The sequence below is a fragment of the Bubalus kerabau genome, chromosome 2 (genome assembly GCF_029407905.1).
Source record: "Bubalus kerabau isolate K-KA32 ecotype Philippines breed swamp buffalo chromosome 2, PCC_UOA_SB_1v2, whole genome shotgun sequence".
Lineage (NCBI taxonomy): Eukaryota > Metazoa > Chordata > Mammalia > Artiodactyla > Bovidae > Bubalus > Bubalus kerabau.
Window position 1 is genome coordinate 35,237,415 of NC_073625.1, and position 20,683 is coordinate 35,258,097.

General features: G+C 34.7%; 1 non-coding gene across 1 annotated transcript; it reads right to left on the bottom strand.

The window, feature by feature from the left end:
• Nucleotides 1-6,457: 6,457 nt before the first annotated feature.
• On the bottom strand, nucleotides 6,458-6,580 carry LOC129645143 (small nucleolar RNA SNORD22). Its single transcript, XR_008711233.1, has one exon. It is a non-coding gene; the product is annotated as a small nucleolar RNA SNORD22 (small nucleolar RNA).
• Nucleotides 6,581-20,683: the final 14,103 nt, after the last annotated feature.

Below are 20,683 nucleotides of genomic sequence, written 5' to 3' on the forward strand. Positions count from 1 at the left end.
TAATGTGAAGCTGCTTTAATTTTTTTTTTAAGTATTAATATGATTCACAGCTTTACTTCAAATTTCTAAAGATAAGCTCCACTTCTCAGTGGTTATTTTTAGGTGCTTTACAAAGAACAAAAATAATTCTGAAAATGTTAGAATTCTGGTTTCTAAACATTGTCAGGCATGAAAGAACAAGCCAACCTTAAAATTATGTCTCTAACACAAATAATTCCAGCAATGTGGAATCTTTTTTTGAATCCTCTTTCTCTGACTATTTGCACAAGTATTGCATGTTGTAAACACATGTTGATTCCTTCAAATTCAATATGGTAGACCCACTGTTGTTTCCCATCAACAACTCCCTGATGTCTAGTCTAACAACTATCAAAAAATAAATGAGATTTGTGGGTCTGATCTTGCTTGGAGCGTACGTTTGCTGATTTCTCTGACTCTCTGGTTTATTTTCATGATATTCAACATAAATTTTCTTTCTAATTTATGCAAGTTTGCAAAGTTATTTTTTAAACATTTTTTTAGATTTGATCTTCTTCTCTTTTAGAAAATTAAAACTCCATTGATGCTTTAAAATACAACGTAAAATATTTCCTAATTTATATACCTATGTAGTGTTATATGAGTGCATTAACTGAAAATGCATTAAGCTATAGACTTGTGGTTCAGTTCAGTTCAGTTCAGTTCAGTCGTGTCTGACTCTTTGCGACCCCATGAATCGCAGCACGCCAGGCCTTCCTGTCCATCACCAACTCTCAGAGTTCACTGAGATTCACGTCCATCGAGTCAGTGATGCCATCCAGCCATCTCATCTTCTGTCGTCCCCTTCTCCTCCTGCCCCCAATCCCTCCCAGCATCACAGTCTTTCCAATGAGTCAACTCTTCGCATGAGGTGGCCAAAGTACTGGAGTTTCAGCCTCAGCATCATTCCCTCCAAAGAAATCCCAGGGCTGATCTCCTTCAGAATGGACTGGTTAGTGCACTATTTTATATATATATAAAGTAAATATCCATAGTTAAATTATTCTTGATGTCAATAAAAATTCCCATTAATAATGAATATTTCAAGTGACAATTGTCTATTATTTATTTAAAAGGTGCTAATTTGTTGATAGCAGTGTTGCAAATCTAAAATAGTTTGTCAGGCTTGCATCATACCTGAAGGCCTCTGTTATGTTATTTTAAAAGGGAGGTAGCTATTAATGCTACTCTTTTTTTATGCTTATTTTTTTTAGTTTTACTCTGAAAAGACAACTTAACCTTAAATTATGGCATATAGTAGCAACATTCTCCATTTACAATTTAATATCAAACCTAAAATTACACAAATAATAGTTCTGATAGAGCATTTAAACTCGCAGGAGGCATGTATGTACATGTATATATTTATGCATTTGCTGTTGTTGTGCAGTCCTTAAGTCGTGTCCAGCACTTTGCGACCCCAAGGACCGCAGCGTGCCAGGCTTCCCTGTCCTTCACTATCTCCTAGAGTTTGCGCAAACCTGTCCGTTGAGTCAGTGATCCCATTCAACCCTCTCATTTTCTGTTGTCCACTTCCATTTATGCATATAAAACAGCAAATTACTTGCTACTTTGACATTAGGAAAATATTATTAGGTGGACGTTGGTTAAAAATGAAACAAAGTAAAACTCATTTGCCTTCAAATGGGTTGCAATGTTGCTGAAAATCTCCTGACTTCATTCTGTATACATTCTTTGCCTTTGATTTTTTATTTCCAATTTTGTTACTCCTCTTGACCTAGTTGACAAATACCTTCTTTTCACTTCAAAATAGCCTATTAGCTGGTAAAAAAAACTTTTCTGTATTATAGGATTAGGCAAAATTTTATGCAAGATTAACTGCACTTATTGTCGTCAAGTATCACACCTGACAAGTCCCAGAGCTGGCTCTCTGAATCTAATGAGAAGAGTATTTCAGGTTTTTATTGTAATTCCATATAGTCTATCTCTTTTTAATAATATGATACTGTCGTTGTTTTACTGTGTCTGGGTTTGATAGGATGGAGAATTTATTTTTGAAGTTAAAAAATGTTGTAATGATAGAAATTGAAAATGTTTTTCTTCCTAAAACAAAAGTGTCTAAAGCTTACTAAGATATAACTGTGTATGTGGAATCTAATGTTCTATCCCAAACAAGAGTGACCTGAAGGCACCTCTCTGCAGGAGGCATTTTTCTAGGCAGAGCCCTGCATGTCAGTGCAAATCAGGTCAAGTTCACACCACGGCAGGAATTTACCTCAGGGGCACAAGGACATTGCAGACCAGTTCAGTGTGTATGTTTATATATGCTGCATTCACATACATGACCCCAAGTATGGAAGGGGAAATGTTTCTTCTTCCACACCTCTGTAGGTTTATGAGTCAGCTGGGTTCTGGTGGCAATGATGAAAAAACTTTCAGACTAAATATAAATATTTTTAAAAATATTTTATTGGGTTAATTATATATAAATAATATCCTGGCATACTCATTATAGCAGTCAAATTCTATACATACTGTTCTCTGTCATTTTTTTAAACAACATTGCAAATATTCATATGTCATAAATACATAGCCGTTCAGTATAGAAACTGTAGTTTTTGGCTTTTCTATGTTTGTAGAGGGAGAGGTTATTATAGGAGGATAGGTCAAGGGAGAAATGAGAATAAACCAAACAAAAAATTCTCCTATTCGATGTCTGTTGGGTCTTTCAGAGCCTTAGCACAAGGGTACAAATGTGCTTAGTGCAAGTAGATAAGTCAAAGCATTGTTATTAATTTTCCGTGGCTGCTGTACCATATAACATGGCAGCTCAACATAACACAGTGTCATCGTCTTAAATTTAGAGAGGTCGGCAATGCAAAATGGGTATTCCTGGGCCAAAATCAACATGCCAGCAGGACTGCATTTCCTATGGAGGCTCTAGAGAAGCATCTATTTGCCTTTTCCAGATTCTAGAGGCTACCCTCTTTCCTTGCCTTATATCTCCTCCATCTTCAAAGGGAGCAATGGCCAGTCTTTCTCATAGCACAGTACTCTGAAGTTAACTTTTCCTTCTCCCTCTTCCACATATAAAGGGACCTTCTGATTACATTGGGTCTGCTCAGATGATCCAGAGTAAATTCTGTTTCTAATTCATTATTGGCAAATTTATTCCATCTGCAAACTTAATTCCCACTTGCCACATAAAATAGCATATTTACAAATTGCTGGGATTAAGAAATTAATATCTTTCAGGGGCCCTTATTCTGTCCTACATATTGCATCATATGGTAAAATTAGCGGCCTCTAATGGATGTGAGAGTTGGACCATAAAGAAGGCTGAGCACGGAAGACTTGAGCTTTCAATCTGTGGTGTTGGAGAAGACTCGAGAGTCTCTTGGACAGCAAGATCAGACCAGTCAATCCTAAGGGAAATTAACCTTGAATATATATATTGGAAGGACTGATGCTGAAGCTGAAGCTCCCTTACTTTGGCCACCTGACTCAAAGTGCTGAATCATTGGAAAAGACCTTGATGCTGGGAAAAATTGAGGGCCAGAGGAGAAGGGGATGACAGAGGATGTGTTGGTTCGATGGTATCACTGACTCAATGGACATGAACTTGAGCAAACTCAGGGAGATGGTGATGGACGGAGAAGCCTGGCATGCTGCAATTCATGGGGTCTCAAAGAGTGGGACACGACTTAGTGACTGAACAACAAGACGTGCCCTCTACATATAGTCCTATCTACATATTAATTTATGTGGTACCCATTTTAAATTTATATGGTCAAGGTTGTGGCTTAGATTTAGTCAGGCTATGTGTGGATACATGTTTTATCTTCTCATCCTCCAGAACCAAAAAAAATCTCTTTGTGCTTTGGGAAAACAAACCTCCTATAAGTAAACACTGAAAATTCGGTAACAGACAACAAATGCTTGGGAGACTCTTGAATATTCTAGTTACATTTTTTTAATTTACTTTTTTTAATTGAAGAATAATTGCTTTAGAGAATTTTGTTGGTTTCTGCCAAACATCAACATGAATCAGCCATAGGTATATGAGAAACCATCAGGAGTTTCACATCAAAGGGCTTGGATGTTAATCCCTTTTGTCAATCATGTTTCATCACACATTCCCAGTGAAATCACTATTATTAAATGTCATTCTGATCATGCAATGTCTCATCTTAGTGTTTACCCTAGAATTTGCATAGATATACAACTTTCAAGCTTTCTGCTGCATTACAAAATTCCAGTCTATTGTACTATCTGTATTTCTTGAACATGTCATGTTTTTTGAAGTTTTCTTTGATTTTGCATTTTTTTTTGGCCTCTTTCAGATCTTACTGTTTTCCTACAAACCACATTGGTGGTGCTTAATAAAAGAATAAAATTTTGAAAAGAGCCACTTTACTCAGTTATTTTTATAAAAGAAGAAGCCAACTCTTTATGACTTTTATAAGTGTATTTAAATCCATTTTAAGAATCAGTAAAGACATGAGAATGTGAGCATCTTGGATAATATTGATCATTAACATAGACAGCAAACCTTTGAAAAAAAGATAACTCAAATGTGCCCAATACATGCTTCTTCCAGAATCAATGCATTTTTCACTAGATTTTTACATTTATAGGTATTTTTACATTGACAGGTATTACATTTTTACATTTACATTTTACAGTTACATTTACAGGTATTTCATACTAAAATTCTTACTAAAGCTTATAGACCTCTAAAAAATATTTTCAAATGAAAACTCTTTTTGGTTATATTTCCCCTCCTTATCCTGCAATGGCTATGGTCAATCAGCACTCTGAGAGAGCATTGTTCAGATTGCTACTTAACTGAGAGCACCAGAATATGATTACAGAAATTATCCCTGACATAATTTCTCTTAGTCTTTTTTCTGAACAAAGTCTTTAGATTTAGAACTTTTATAATGATTCGAGGTATTTGCCTCAAATCGCACTTAAAAATTGTCACATCAGACCATTTGGAGGTCTTTTTATATATATAGCCTCTTCTAACTTATGCTTTAAGTTTGACTTTTTTATAAACAACAGAAGAACTTAACAGTTTACTTTTTTTGCCATAATAGTAATAAAAACTTAAGAAAAAAAAAAAAAAAGGCAACTGAAAAACAAACTCACCCAAACTTTGGTTGAAGTCATTATGTGCTCTGAATCATTACTGAGCCCCAATGGGATGGTGAAGGAGTCACAATTTGTTTATTGGGTTAAATGTTTGATTTCATTCCAATATATTTAATATCGACACTATTGGTATTAATGTCAATTTTGGAGCTTAGTAACTTCATTCTTATGTTTCTTATGAAGGGATCTCCTATGAATTGAATATTTGGGACACAATTTTTGACTGATTAACAGGATGTTGAGGCATGATTAGTGATGCATGCCTTCTCCAGAGATTTTCTCTGAGTCACAGCTCTTTTGGCTAGTTGTGTTTGATTTCCTCCCCAAAGCTGGGTTGTGGAATTAGCATTTTGGAAACAAACTTTCTTTCTCAGGTAGGATACTAACAAAATTGCTGGATGTGAAGTAACCTCATTGATGTCTGTCCACACTATGCATTCTGTGGAGATTTTTTATTTCCTTCCTTTGGCCCTGTGTGACAGTTGAAGTTACAGAGAAATGCACACTCATGATCACCATGTAAAAAGGAATTTCTGCCCAGAAGCTGTTAAGAATCTGTTTTTCAATTTATATTTGTCATCATGACAATTGTAGTGTAAACTGTTTCTTTTCTGGACTGTAGGACTCAAGGGCTAGATATGTCAGAAATCAATATGTAACAGTTATTGTCATCAATAATCCCCATGGAGAAACACCTTTAAGACCCACACTGGTTTGGCTCCTTCTTTGCCACAGGGTCCCCCGTGTGCCTGTAAATTTTCCTTCTAGGATGTTATTATTGCTTTGTTTTCCTCACAGTATTACTCACAAATCATTTTTCTTCTAACCTGAAGTTATTCTCCTCTATACAATTTACATCAGTAGAGTGGTTTTTATAATCATTTTTAGAACAATTTGTGTCATTAATTTCATTATGAGACATGAAGATACTCAATTAACAACCAACTCTTGATTAGTATCTTTTAAAGCAAATGTGAAAAATAATTCAAAATTTCATTTATTGTGTATGACAAAGCCAGTGAGTATTCGGCACTAATTTTCACAAGGTATAGATAGGTTCAAACATCCAAAAACTTATTTGATCTTTTCCCTTTATTTGAAAGTTAAAATAAGACTATATTTTGAAAAGCTGAAATGATTGTGTGCTAATTTGAACATGCAGGTTTTACAAGTAATGACTTGTAAATTCCCTTTTTGATATCCTCTGAGAGTTGACTTCCATTATATGTACCTTGTTCTTTCTCCAGGCCTGGAAAAAAGTGTAGAATTGATTTTTCACAAAGTGATATCTCTTCCTTCCCTGTGTTTGGAGACCCTTGTCATCTCTCAGACAGTCCCTCTGAAACAAACTTGCGTCCTCCCCCAGCCAGCTCCAGCTGGTTCACCTTTATAGGCTGTGGGACTAGAACAGGAGGTGGAATGTGTGGCTGCTTTTTCACTGGGTTTACAGTGTGTTATTTATTTATTTACTTTTGGCTGCGCTTGATCTTCGTTACTGCATGGGCTTTTCTCTAGTTGCAGGGCGTGGGCTGCTCACCGTGGTGGCTACTCTTTTGCAGAGCACAGGCTCCAGGGCGCCCAGGCTTCAAGGAGTTGTGGCGCTTGGCCTCAGTAATGGCAGTTCCCGTCCTCTAGAGCACAGGCTCAGGGATTGTGGCGCAGACGCTCAGTTTCCCCGCCGTGTGATCTTCCTGGATCAGGAATCCAACCTGTATCTCCTGCATTGGCCGGCAGATTCTTTACCACTGAGCCACCAGGAAAACCCTAAAATATATTCTTAATACTTAGATATAAGCTTCCTGGTGGCTTGATGGCAAAGAATCTGCCCACAATGCAGTAGACCCAGTTTTGATCCCTGGGTTGGGAAGATCCCCTGGAGAAGGAAATGGTAACCCACTCCAGTATTCTTGTCTGGAGAATCCTATGGACAGAGGAACCTGGAGGGCTACAGTCCATGGGATCTCAAAGAGTCGGAGGTGATTAACACTTAAAATGTAAGGTAGTCTTTATTACTATTCACAAGGGTATATATGTATATGCACATTGAAGTCATTCTAAGAAAGAGTTAATATTCAGTAAAAAATAATTTAATTGAATTGCTACCATAATTTACATTTGTCACTGATGGAACCCACGTGGCTTTTTCATTAACAATCTGAAACAGCACAGTATAATATCTGATGATAGCTACAGGGATTTCAATCATAAGCCTTGGAAGAAACTAATTCCATTCCAATCCAGTTTATGTCAACTCCGGCAAATATAACAGAAGCCTATAGTAATCACAACTGATTTGCTAAATTGCAAAAATAAAATCTCTACAAATATAATGTGTACAGAACATGATTTCACATCTTTATCTACACATTAAATGTACCAATGAAACCTTGAAGCATGTTGAGCTATATTTGAGTTGGAGTATTTACTGTTGTTTTTCTCTTGATAAATAATGCATATTTTAATTAATGCCTCTCAATATTCTTCATTTTCAAGAACCTAAACACTTTTACAACTCTTTATCAGCTTTCCCCAACTCAACAGACTAGATGTGTTTCTCACCTACATAATTATAACAACATACACAACCTCACACACACATATACACTCATGATTCAAAATATTGAAGTGTGAAGTATGATATATATTTATATTTTCTGGATTCCCCATATTTATTTCCTCCTGTTAATTCAGTATTAAAGCTTAATCATAATTTCATTTTAAATACTTGTTTATGAGTCAGTGCTCATCTAAGATTGTTAAAAGTATGTTTATTTACTCCCTACTTTAAGGAAAAAGCTCAAGTCATCTACTCAAATAAATTAAAGCATGCCAAATGCATGCCTCCTAACTTCTCTCTTAAAATAGTGAACCACTAAATGTATATATCGTGTTCTTCAAATGCTCCATTAAAATATATATAAAAATGTACAAGATTGCATAAAAGTGTCAGCTAATAATAGCTAAGATTAATTCATTGTTAAGTACTCTGCTAATTACTTACATGATTTTCTAGTATAGAACTTCACAGTTCAATGACAGCAACAATGAATAAATTGAAGATCAACAAGGCTAGATATTGACCCAAATTCATATGGCAAATATATTCAGAATCAAGTCAAGTCTCTAAGACTCCAGAATCAAATCAAAGACTTCTTGATTTTAAATTTTGTGTTGTTTACTACACCCTGGTGCCTTTCTGAAGATGTAAGCAAATATAGATTATTTTTTAGAAAACTTATTTTCTAGAAATTTATTTTTTAGAGAAACTCACTTTATTGACAAAATAAAAAAAAAAATTGCTACTGTGATCCCTATATGATTCTGTGTGAGTAAAGTCTTGATTGTAGGTTAAAATATATAAATAAATAAATAAAAGGAAGTATTGCTACTTTATTTACAATGCCTAACATTCAAGCAGGGGAACAGTACAGAAGAAACATAGTTGAAAAATGAGTATTTGTGCTGTATGTGTGGTTTTTAACATTAATGTATAATATAGTGAAAGAAAAATTCTAACTCCCTAGTTAAATAAGACGACCTGACGGAGCAGGAAAATATAGAAATTCCACCAGAGCTCTTGTGTTATATAGAAACTTTGACAAAGGAGGCAAGAATATACAATGGATTAAAGACAATCTCTTTAACAAGTGGTGCTGGGAACTCTGGTCAACCACTTGTAAAAGAATGAAACTAGAACACTTTCTAACACCATACACAAAAATAAACTCAAAATGGATTAAAGATCTAAACGTAAGACCAAAATTCCTAGAGGAGCACATAGGCAAAACACTCTCCGACATACATCACAGCAGGATCCTCTATGACCCACCTCCCAGAATATTGGAAATAAAAGCAAAAATAAACAAGTGGGACCTAATTAACCTTAAAAGCTTCTGCACATCAAAGGAAACTATTAGCAAGGTGAAAAGACAGCCTTCAGAATGGGAGAAGATAATAGCAAATGAAGCAACTGACAAACAACTAATCTCGAGAATATACAAGCAACTCCTACAGCTCAACTCCAGAAAAATAAATGACCCAATCCAAAAATGGGCCAAAGAACTAAATAGACATTTCTCCAAAGAAGACATACAGATGGCTAACAAACACATGAAAAGATGCTCAACATCACTCATTATCAGAGAAATGCAAATCAAAACCACTATGAGGTACCATTTCACACCAGTCAGAATGGCTGCGATCCAAAAGTCTACAAGTAATAAATGCTGGAGAGGGTGTGGAGAAAGGGGAACCCTCTTACACTGTTGGTGGGAATGCAAACTAGTACAGCCACTATGGAGAACAGTGTGGAGATTCCTTAAAAAACTGGAAATAGACCTGCCTTATGATCCAGCAATCCCACTGCTGGGCATACACACTGAGGAATCCAGAAGGGAAAGAGACACGAGTACCCCAATGTTCATCGCAGCACTGTTTATAATAGCCAGGACATGGAAGCAACCTAGATGTCCATCAGCAGATGAATGGATAAGAAAGCAGTGGTACATATACACAATGGAGTATTACTCAGCCATTAAAAAGAATACATTTGAATCAGTTCTAATGAGGTGGATGAAACTGGAGCCTATTATACAGAGTGAAGTAAGCCAGAAAGAAAAACACCAATACAGTATACTAACGCATATATATGGAATTTAGAAAGATGGTAACAATAACCCTGTGTACGAGACAGTAAAACAGACACTGATGTATAGAACAGTCTTATGGACTCTGTGGGAGAGGGAGAGGGTGGGAAGATTTGGGAGAATGGCATTGAAACATGTAAAATATCATGTATGAAATGAAAAAAAAAAAAGAAATCTGTTAAGTGTCAGATTTAAAATAAGGTGTGTTGTTTAGTTGCTAAGTTGTGTCTGACTCTTTTTGCAACCCCATGTACCTTAGCCTCTAGGCTCCTCTGCCCATGGAATTCTTCAGGCAAGAATACTGGAGTGGGTTGTCATTTCCTTTTCGAGGAGATCTTCCATACCCAGGGATTGAACCCATATCTCCTGCATTGGTAGGCAGATTCTTTAGCACTGAGTCATCTGAAAAACCCCAAATAAGGTGTAGTCCCATCCAAATGATATTGAGCTTTTGTTCTAAGGAGGAAGTAGCTGGCTTTGCAATTTTAAAGGCTGTCAGCCACCTTATATACGTGCCAAATGCTGGTAATGGATAGAGTCAAAAGAACACAAACTTTGCAATGCCCTTATAAAAGAAACTAGAAAAGCATAATAATATCGGCCTGGTTTCTTAAGAAAAAATATGCAAATAGAAGCAGTTTCTATTAAATAATAGTAGAGAGCCAAAAGAAAAGGGTGACATAGAGGCAAATATTAAATTAGACATGAAAGGAAATATAAACTGAACTAGAAAAATTGCATTTATTTAGAGGTTATACAGAACTAATATTGGATGGAGAAAAATAAATTTTTCTCTATCTTTTTACAAAGAACCAGTATTGGATAGTCAGAATACGAAGGAAACACATAGATAAATCAGAGGAAAATACAGATAATGGGGATGGAATAAAGGACAGAAAAGAGAGAGAAGAAATAGAGAATAAAAATTCAGTTAACCAAAATTGTTCACCAAATTTTATACAGAATTAGTGAAAAATATCATAATTATTTATAGCAGAATATATGTAATTCCAAGGTTAAAAAAACAAACAAACAGAAGACAGTAGCCTACAATCATTCCATCATTGCTACTAAAATAATTTGCATTCCTGTTATGCTTTTCGGGGGAGCGGCAGAATTGAAAGTATAGCTACTTCTTTGGTCTTTTTCTGTGGGGGGGTTTACAAATGAAACAGGTTTTACCAATGGAACAAACATTAGTCTTTAAAAAATTAATCAAAAGAATTTCCCAGTGGTCCAGTAGTTAAGGCTCTGCCTTCCAATGCAGGAGATGCAGGTTTGATCTCTGGTGGGGGAACTAAGATACCACATGCCGGGTGGTATGGCCAAAAGAAAAAAAATAAATACCCAGAACTCAAGAAGGAATTTCATAGTAATAAAGGAGTAAAGTATAATACTTCATATAATTGTGATTTAAAAATAAAATATGGAAGGCAAACTATCATTTTGGGAAACTTAGTAATATTAAATTTTCTTAACATTAATTCCATAAAACTGGATTATATTTATAAGAATATGATGGGGAAAGCAAAGATTATTGATGAACAACTTTTCTTGCTTCAAATAAAGAATAAAAATAATTAAAACTTGTTTATTCCTTGGCACTGTTAGACTTTTAAGAGTTTTATTGAACTAAAACTAGAATGAATAGCATACAGGAACAAAAAACAGCTATGATAGAGAAAAATGCATATAGCTTTAAAGAAACAGACAATAAAAAATGATAACAATGAAGTAAAAATCAGTTATAATAGCTGACTTTAAATGGGCTAACTTCTGGGGTTAGAAGAGATGGATTCTAAAACTATGTAACTGTCAGTGAGAAACAGAACAACAAACAAACAGTAAATAAAATTAGATTTGAAACAGTAAAATAGCCAATAAATAAAATAATAAATGAGGAAGGAGATACAGATATGTTTTTAGATTAAATTGAATTCAACTTGAAAGCATTTAATAGAGGAAAAGATTATATTCATAGAGGCAAATATTTCACAAAAATCATAAATTTTCTTTATATATGTACATGTCCAACTCTTTGCAACCCCATGGACTATAGCCCTCCAGGGTCCTTTGTCCACGGAATTTTCCAGGCAATAATACTGGTGTGAGCTGTCATTTCCTCCTCCAGGGATCTTCCTGATGCAGAGATCAAAACTGTGTCTCCTGAGTCTCCTGAATTGGCAGGCAGATTCTTTACCACTGCCCTGTGAAGTGACCTTTGTGACCCTATAGGCTGTAGCCCACCAGGCTCCTCTGTCCATGGGATTTTCCAGGCAAGGGTACTGGAGTGGGTTGCCATTTCCTACTCCATATAAATACATAGGCATGTATAATTTGCAATATCTCTTAGATATTTAAAGAAAGTTTTAAGAAATAAATTCTACTAGGAAATTTTTGCATGTAATATTATATTTTATAGTCTATAATTATCCATGTATATATATTATAAAAAGCTTAAAGTTGATGAATCAAAATCAAACTGCTGTGAAAATTGGTGACATTAAAATCATCAATAATCTTCCAAAAACAGGACAGTAAAGAATAATACAAAATAAAAGCTTTATTTACTTTCAGTTCAGTTCAGTTCAGTCGCTCACGCATATCTGACTCTTTGAGATTCCATGGACTGGAGCACGCCAGGCCTCCCTGTCCATCACCAACTCCCAGAGTTTACTCAAACTCATGTCCATTGAGTCTGTGATGTCATGCAACCATCTCATCCTCTGTTGTCCCCTTCTCCTCCTGCCTTCAATCTTTCCCAACATCACGGTCTTTTCAAACGAGTTGGTTCTTCCTAACAGGTCGCCAACGTATTGGAGTTTCAGCTTTAGCATCAGTCCTTCCAAGGAATATTCAGGACTGATTTCCTTTAGGATGGATGGGTGGGATCTCCTTGCTGTCCAAGGGACTCTCAAGCGTCTTCTCCAACATCACAGTTCAAAAGCATCAATTTGTTGGCACTCAGCCCTCTTCATAGTCTAATCTCACTACTGGAAAAACCATAGTTTTGACTAGATGGACCTTTGTTGGCAAAGTAATGTCTCTGCTTTTTAATATTCTGTCTAGGTTAGTCATAACTTTCCTTCCAAGGAGCAAGCATCTTTTAATTTCATGGCTGCGGTCACCATCTGCAGTGATTTTGGAGCCCCCAGAAATAGTCTGTCACTGTTGCTGTTGTTTCCCTGTCTATTTGCCATGAAGTGATGGGACCAGATTCCATGATCTTAGTTTTCTGAATATTGAGTTTTAAGCCAACTTTTTCACTCTCCTCTCTCACTTTCTTCAAGAGGCTCTTCAGTTCTTGTTTCCTTTACCATCCCTTAAACCCAATATAACCACTACATATAAGTATATGCAACTCACTATATTGATATTAACATTTTATCATTTATTTATGTATATGTGAATTTATTTACTTTAACCTTTTTAAAAGATAGATTTCATACAACAGGGTATTGCCTTAAACTGTTGTTCTTCCAGTCTATTAATTAATTTTTTATAAGTGATTCTTTTAAATAGAATCAATTTAGATGATTAAATATCAACTGATATCAATGTTTAAAATCAACTAGATAATGATTTTTTAAATTTAGTTGGATGCTCTAAATCATCCATCCTTCCCAGAAGAATCATTCTCAGTCCTCTCTCTTTAGTTATATTTATTCTCATTAAGTAGCATAACTTTCTTCCACTAGTTCATGAAGGGGCTTATAAATCTCCTCTTGGATACAAGGCTCATACTCTGCAGTAACAATTGCTGTGTATCCTTGATTGCAAAGAAGACCTGGTTCTGTTTTGTATTCATTTGTTTTACACTAATTATGTTTTTTTTTCTTCCAATCTCATCATTTCCAGAGGGAAGAAAAAGTTCATTTTGGGAAATCTTATGGCGTGTGTCATTATGTCTGTCTAAAGATTATTCTGCAAACAAGCAAACAAACTAACAAGAAGACTTAGCACTCAACAGGGCATTGAAATTGTCCTTTACAGCACAGCAGCCAGTGATACAAATTGAGTTTCACCCCATGGAACTGAAAAGTAGCTACTCTAAAAAAGCTGAATTTCAGCTTAAAAGATAGGGGTTGTCATGGTAGTTTCAATAGGGGACCCTCTTAGCACTTTGCTCTTCTATCAGGAGGCTTTAAGAGTCTTCGTTCATCTGGATTCTGTTTCAAACACTTTAAGAAGTCACATAATTATATGCAGCTAAAGATACATCTGAGATTTATTGAGAGTACAAGAGGAGATGATAGTTCTCGAGGAAACATTAGGTTCTCCAAAGAAATCTTTGTAATTAGAGATGGATCTGATAATATGATGATTTTTTAATTTCACTGACAAGGTGTATTACTCTAGCTTCTGTGCTCTGTCACAGACTTGGTTAGTTAATTTCTCTAGTGCTGAATATGAAAATCTGTCCTGTAAAGGAATATTTTCTCTATGGAAGAATAGCTCTTAAATCAACATCTGGATAAATGTATGATAGGAAAAATACAAGATAAAAAAGGAAAAAATGTTAAAGGGGAAAATTACCCTAAGACAATAGTGGGAGCTATCGGGGGAGGGATTTTAATGAATACCTTGCACAGGTAAAATGTTGAAATAGATTTCTGGTCTCTTAGCCTTTTTTGACAGAAAATAAACAGGCAGAATTTAGAGAACCAATTAATTCCTTTTTACTTTTTCACTAATAACACATGCCTGCTTGGGAAATAGAACATGATGATTGGGAAAGCAAGTTAAAATACTTGTTACCTTTAAATAAATTTTTAGTATATACATGCCAGATTCTGGATTAGTAATCTAAAAGCAAATTAGCCTGATAGTTTCCATTGTAGGTAAATTCCAACAAAACAAAAACAGGCATGTCTGAAACAGAGGGACTCATATTTTCTGGGTCCATGGTACCCTATTAATGTTTTAGTAATTTTTTCAAAACATCTCTAAGCCAAAATAAATGCTTACTAATTCTCATCACTAAGTAGTTCAGTATAATCATTTAGTAGTAGTAATTTGTGGGTGTCCAAAAATGTCATTGTTTCCCCCACAAATTAAAAATTTCCCATAGGTTTTCCTTAAATATTGTGCAGCACACCAGGGTGCTGGTATGGCAATCATTAAAGTAATTTTTTTTATGAGTATTTAAAATTTGCTTGAAATTAAATTGGGTTTTAAATTTTGTGATATTAACTTTAGTATACAAAGTTATGATATTAACTTTATAATTATATTAGTAAAGTAGTTCTTAAAAGTTAAGTTTTCTTCTTCACTCTCAGCAGCAGGGCAAAAAGATGGAGGCAATTTTTACTTCACTTCTTTCAGGTATTACCATTCATGTAATGTATATTACCTAGTAATTCATACATCTCCAAATAATAATATTCCTATCCCATAGAGCATGATTTACATAAACATTTTTCCTGAATGCATAGAGTTCAAATGGACTTTCCTCAATTTGAATTTTATCCAAGAAAGGCCTCATTGAAAGATCTGTAGAATTAAACAAAAGTTTTACTTTAATACAGAGGAACACTTAAATGTTTATGACACAGGCAATGGGAAATAAACTGCATATAGCAGTTGGAATTGCCAAGCACTTACTTGTACAACAAACACTTTACCTTTAACGCAATCTCAACACCAATATTTTATTCATTCTAAAAATTTAGAAGTAGCTGAGATAGATCTCTCTATGCCAATGTCAGGGTCATAAACTGCAGCCTGTGGAGACTGATTATATAATATCAAAAGTCATCAATGCCAAAATAGTACTGATGTTTGTGTCTTTACCTATAAATACCTGCCTGTATTTAACACTATATTCAAACATGAAAATGCTAGAGAGGATTTTGGATAAATGCACATATGTTCACATACTGCCAAGAATATTATTGACAGTTTTTGAGTTTTCATGGTTTTAAAAAAGAAATAAGTGAATGTTGGTAGAGATATTGAGATAAATTAGACAATTAGACACATATATGCATAAATAAATAGTGGTAAAACATGTTATATTTTTCATAGCAAAATATATGAAGAAATGTATAGCTAATGATATATTGGAATGATTTGTCAAATCCTAATGCTGCCTGTTACCAGCTGTGTGATTTTGAGCAACTTATTCAACTTACCTGCCTCAATATATCTTTTGGAGTAAAGTGAGGCTACAATATACTTAATTCTTAAGATTATTTTGAAGATTAAATAAGTAAATACACATAAATAATATAAAATAGTACCGGAAAACAAGTAAGTAATACAAAAACATTAGTAGTTAGCATGATTATTTTCATTGTTTGTTAAAATGATTATAAAATATAAATTATCATGTACAAATACCAAAATGTACAAGCAATAAGTGTACTTAACCCTAATTCTAGAAAATAAAATAAATAATAGATTTATTCATTTATATTTAGTGTTTATAAAATATTAAAGATGTCTTTTATTTTGTATCTTGATAGTTTGAGTAAGATTTGGGTACCACTGAATGATGCTTGACCACAAGTGCCAATTTTGCCCTAGTGATACACATGTTCAATGGCGTATCTTAGCATTTAAATCATTCAAATTCTACTGTAAATCTAATTCATTTGAAATCTATTATAAATTAGTTTTAAATTTCATTCCCCAAAACATGTACCTGCTTTTGAAATAATAGTATAAAAAATGATGGAAGATTAACCTAATATGCATAATTATTTTTCCTGATTTTGCTAATTAGCACATTTTCATAAACCAAATAATCAAAAAATAAAATAAAAAATAAAAATTTTCAATATTACTAATATTGACTGATATTTTTGAACATCTACTTTGTGCTAGAAACTTTTTTTTTTCCCCTGAACATTTAATTTAATTTTATTTTTAAACTTTACAATATTGTCTTAGTTTTGCCAAATATCGAAATGAATCCACCACAGGTATACATGTGTTTCCCATCCTGAACCCTCCTCCCTCCTCTCTCCCCATACCATCACTCTGGGTGGTCCCAGTGCACCAGCCCCAAGCATCCAGTATCATGCATTGAACCTAGACTGGCGACTCGTTTCATACATGATATTATACATGTTTCAATGTCATTCTCCCAAATCTTCCCACCCTCTCCCTCTCCAACAGAGTCCATAAGACTGTTCTATACATCAGTGTCTCTTTTGCTGTCTCGTACACAGGGTTATTGTTACCATCTTTATAAATTCCATATATATGCATTAGTATACTGTATTGGTGTTTTTCTTTCTGGCTTACTTCACTCTGTATAATAGGCTCCAGTTTCATCCACCTCATTAAAACTGATTCAAATGTATTCTTTTTAATGGCTGAGTAATACTCCATTGTGTATATGTACCACAGCTTTCTTATCCATTCATCTGCTGATGGACATCTAGGTTGCTTCCATGTCTTGGCTATTATAAACAGTGCTGTGATGAACATTGGGGTACACGTGTCTCTTTCCCTTCTGGTTTCCTCAGTGTGTATGCCCAGCAGTGGGATTGCTGGATCATACTCTTTTAAGTTATGTTTATCAACTTAAAAAAACCACATAAGTACAGTCACTAGGCCAATTACAGATAAGGAAGCAAATATTTAGATTTAGTGGTATGTCAGATTTGTAACAAGACTGTCCAGAGGTTTTTTGCTTTATTATAATACTATAATATATTTTTACTTATAATATATTATTATAATATTACAATTATTATTATAATATTACATATTATAATGCTACCTTAATTATAATACTACAATATAAAGATAAACAGCAAGAAGTCACTCTCTTTCCTGGAGCATGTATGATATATTGAACCTGAATTTGTCTTAGTAGTGGCTAAAGATTTTGCAATGAAAAGTTTGCTTTCTTTTACATTTTAAAAAATGAATGTAGAAAAATCATAGTTTTCCTTTTCTGTGTTCTAACAAGCAGATAATTGAATGTGTGGATTTTAAAATATTCTTCAATTTGTTTTGTTTTTGATAGGTATTGCAATAAATTTGGAGGTGTACAGAAAGTTTTAAAAACAGCTTATTTAGAAACAACTGGATTACAATAAATTGTACATATTTAAGATCACAGATTTGATGTTTTGGCAAACGTATATACCCATGAAATGCTCACAGTGATCAAGATAGTGAACATATCAATCACTTTCACCCCAACTCTTTGGTTTTTAGGCAATTATCAATATGCTTTCTGTAACTAACAGTTAGATGCCATTTTCTAGACTTTAATGGCTGAGATTTTGGTCTACCTTAGTGTATGTTCCATGTGAGTTTGAGAAGAATGTGTATTCTGGTTCTGTTGGATGACATTTGTAGACATTGACTATATCCAGTTGATTGATGATGTTTTGAGTTCAGTTATGTCCTTACTATTTTCTGCCTGCTGGATCTATTCATTTCTGATAGGGAATTGTTGAAGTGTCCAACATTGATAGTGAATTTGTCTATTTCTCCTTGCAGTTGTTTTAATTTTGCTTCATGAAGTTTGATGTTCTGTTGTTAAGCACATACATGTTAAGGATTGCTCTCTCTTCTTGGACAACTGAATCCTTTATCATAACGCAATTTCCTTCTTTATCCTTGATAACTTTCCTTCCTTTGAAGTCTGTGCTGCCTAAAATTAACATGGATGCTCTTACTTTCTTTTGATTGGTCTTCAGATCAGATCAGATCAGTCGCTCAGTCGTGTCTGACTCTTTGCGATCCCATGAATCGAAGCACGCCAGGCCTCCCTGTCCATCACCAACTCCCGGAGTTCACTGAGACTCACGTCCATTGAGTCAGTGATGCCAACCAGCCATCTCATTCTCTGTCGTCCCCTTCTCCTCTTGCCCCCAGTCCCTCCCAGCATCAGAGTCTTTTCCAATGAGTCAACTCTTCACATGAGGTGGCCAAAGGACTGGAGTTTCAGCTTTAGCATCATTCCTTCCAAAGAAATCCCAGGGCTGATCTCCTTCAGAATGGACTGGTTGGATCTCCTTGCAGTCCAGGGGACTCTCAAGAGTCTTCTCCAACACCACAGTTCAAAAGCATCAATTCTTTGGCGCTCAGCCTTCTTCACAGTCCAACTCTCACATCCATACATGACCACAGGAAAAACCATAGCCTTGACTAGATGAACCTTTGTTGGCAAAGTAATGTCTCTGCTTTTGAATATGCTATCTAGGTTGGTCATAACTTTCCTTCCAAGGAGTAAGCGTCTTTTAATTTCATGGCTGCAGTCACCATCTGCAGTGATTTTGGAGCCCAGAAAAATAAAGTCTGTTTCCACTGTTTCCCCATCTATTTCCCATGAAGTGATTGGTCCTCAGATGGTATATTTTTCTCCTTCCATTTACTGTTAATCTATATGGGTCTTTATATATAAGAAAAAAAAAATGTTTCTTGTAGATGTCATACAACTGGGTCACATTTTTTTTAATCCATTCTGGCAATCTTTATCTTTTAATTGGAGCATTTAGACCATTGATGTTCAGAGAGTTTATTGTTGTAGTTGGTCTAATATCTACCACGTACACTACTGTTTTCTATATACTGCCCTGTTCTTTGTTCTGAGTCTTGTCTTCCTCTCTTTCTGCCATTCATGCTTTCAGCTGAGCATTTTATGAATTCAATTTTCTGTCATTTCTTAGCATAGTAGTTATACTTCTTTTTTAGACTTACTTTAGGGTTTCACTAGAGTTTGCAGTATCCAGTTGGTCCTTGAACAACACAGATTTGAACTGCATGGGTTCACTTGTATGTGGATTATTTTTTTCAGTCAGTACTCACTGCATAATCCATGGTTGCTTGAATTTGCAAGTGAGAAACCCTGTATATAGTGGGCCAATCGTAGAGATTTTATATGGGGATTTTGAGTACATAGAGGGTTGGTGCCCCAAGTCCAAGTTGTTAAAAGATCAACTATATATTTGAAACTAATCCAAGTCCATTTTCAGATAACACTATACCACTTCTCACCCACTCCAGAGTTCTTGCCTGGAGAATCCCAGGGACGGCGGAGCCTGGTGGGCTGCCATCTATGGGGTCACACAGAATCGGACACAACTGAAGCGACTTAGCAGCAGCAGCAGCATCATACCACTTCTCAGTTTGTATATCTTATAATAACACAATAATCCTAATTCCTCCCTCCTAATCAATAAATACATACACATACATTGTTAGCATTATTATTTTGCACAAACTTCCATCTGTTAGATCAATTAAAAATAAGAAAAATAAGAGTTCTTACTTTATTTTTGCTTATCCCATCTTTGGTATTCTTCATTTCTTTATGTACACCTGAATTCTGATTTGAATTATTTTCCTTATGTCTTAAGAACTTTTTAACACTTGTTGTAAAGAAGTTTAACTGGCAAAAAATTCCCTCAATTTTTGTATATATGATGGTCTTTATTTCTCCTTACCTTTTAAAAAGATAATTTTAAAGAGTATACAATTCTAGGAGGCTTTTTTTTTTGTCTCAATACTTTAATTATTTCACTCTACTCTCTTCTTGCTTATGTGATTTGTGAGGAAAAGTAAGGCTTAACTGTTATCCTAGTTCCTCTATAGATATTATTCTTTCTATTATAGGTGGTTAGTAGCATAACTTTTTTCAGTACTCCTTTTGCTGCATCCCACAGATTTTGACATTTTGCTTTACATTTTCATTAAATTCTGACTTTTTAATTTCCCTTTTTACTTATTTTTCCCATTTGTATCTATTTAGTTCCCATGTATTTGAAAGTTTTTCAGATGTTCTCTTATTTATTTTCAATTTATTTCCATGTGGACAAAGAACATACTTTGCATGATGACTATATATATATATATATATATATATATATATATAAACTTATGTTGTCACCCACAGTACGATTTCTCTTGGTAATAGCTTTATGTGCACTTGTAGG